Here is a 1,640-nt window from a genome sequence, read left to right on the forward strand (position 1 = left end):
GGACAGCTGCTTTCAAACATGGGCAATCGCTTGAGCCCTGAAGTTGGAAGCCAGCCTGGGCAACACAGCCAGACCCCATAATGAAGGAAAAGGGAGAGAGAGGAGGGGCAGGAGGGGAAAGACAGGAGGAAAGAGAAAAGTAAGAAATGGCTCTTAATTAGTTCCATCTACACGGTGCTCTGGAAAGGCAGGAACATACTTATGAACTGGGTGCTGGGAGAGGGGCAGGGCCGCCCAAGGGCAAGAAGGAATTTTTTATTATGGCAGCAGTTACTCAACTGTATATATTCATCAAAACGCAGAAGGGAGCAGGTTAAAAAGGTGAATGTTATGCTTTGTAAATTATACAATTTAAAAAACCACCACCGATCCGGTCCAGTATTTGGAAGGCGCGTGCAAGAGGAAAAGGTCCCCGTGAGCTCCCCAGGAGGTGCAAACCCCTCCCGCGCAAACCTGCAAGGAAAAGAGCGCAAAGGTAGGGAGGCAGTAGATCCGGCTTGCGGCCCCTGGACCTGTCCACCCCGAAAGCGGGAGGGGGACGAGCGGTCCAGCAGAGACGTCGCACTGAAGGGGTAGTGGAGGGCTCAGACTACAGGCGAGGCAGGGGGTCGCGCTGGGGAACCGCACGGACCGGGGAAGAGGCGGGAACCCGGAGGGCCAGCAAGACGCGGCCAGAAAAGCACCGGAGGGTGGGGGACGCGCGGAGTGCGGCCCCACCTGCGAGATACAACCCGCACAAGCTGTGATCCTCCCACCCTTGCAGGCTCCTCCCCCGAACAGCGACCCTTCCTCGGGATGTAGGCCCCTCACTCGAGATATCCCCACCCCCGCCCCCAGCTACGATCCCTCCTCCGATCTGCGACCCTTCCCCCCACACCTCTCCCCCGAGATGCAGACCCTCCTCTATCTGCACCCCTTCCGCAACATGAGACTCCTTCCCCGAAATGCGATTCCTCTGGGAAACCAGGACCCTCCCGGCAACGTGAATCATCCTCAGGACGCAGATCGATCGCCTCCCGCCTCGCCCTGCCGCGTGACGCACCGCTGACCCCGCCCCTCTCCTCCGACCGCTCCCTAGCGCCCACCCCGCCCTTGCGACCGTGGCCCACAACTAGCTCCTCATTGGTCCGAAGCTTTAAGGTGGCGCGCTCGGGATTGGTGGACGCCGCGTTGCTCTTGCCCCCGACCGCGATTGGCTAGCGTCGCGGGGTTCTCGGGTCCCGGCCTTGGAGGCGCGGACGAGGCCTGGGGCTGCGGCGCGAGGCAGGTGAGCTAAGGCCGGCTGGTGAGTCGCGCTGGGGGCGGGCTAGAGGCCGGGCGAGAGGCTGAGGAAACTGGGGTCGTGCCTGAGGTCCGGAGTGCCGCCGAGGGCGCGCAGGCGGGCGGGGTCCGGCCGGATTGCGGGCTCGCTTTGGCCCGCAGCGGTCACCACCCACGGCCCGCCCAGCGTCCCTGCCTGCACCCAGGCGGAGGCGCCCCTTGGTGCCGCGTCCTCCGATACCCCCTTGCTAGTCTGGTGTCCCCGAGTCCCCAGCCTCCCAGCCCCGGGTCTCCTAACCCCCGAGTCGCGCGTCCCCGAGCCCGGCGCGCAGGCGCGTCCCCCTCCCCCTCCGCGGGCGCGTCCTGCCGGGGGCGCAGGT

At 64.5% G+C, this 1,640-nt stretch overlaps 1 protein-coding gene across 9 annotated transcripts in view; it reads left to right on the forward strand.

Annotated features, from left to right (window-relative positions):
• Positions 1-1,159: 1,159 nt before the first annotated feature.
• The window catches only part of Sun1 (Sad1 and UNC84 domain containing 1), a 58,319-nt gene continuing 57,838 nt past the window's right edge, over positions 1,160-1,640 (forward strand). For 5 of the 9 annotated variants that reach the window (XM_005397786.2, XM_005397787.2, XM_005397790.2 and 2 more), the window contains exon 1: positions 1,185-1,267. The gene's annotated coding sequence lies outside the window, so the exon portion shown is untranslated. Of the gene's footprint in view, positions 1,286-1,640 lie in introns of all 9 variants that reach the window. The other 4 variants (XM_005397791.2, XM_005397788.2, XM_005397782.2 and 1 more) reach the window with 3 other exon arrangements.

Source organism: Chinchilla lanigera, unplaced genomic scaffold (assembly GCF_000276665.1).
Source record: "Chinchilla lanigera isolate Chin_1 unplaced genomic scaffold, ChiLan1.0 scaffold00059, whole genome shotgun sequence".
Taxonomy (NCBI): Eukaryota; Metazoa; Chordata; class Mammalia; order Rodentia; family Chinchillidae; genus Chinchilla; species Chinchilla lanigera.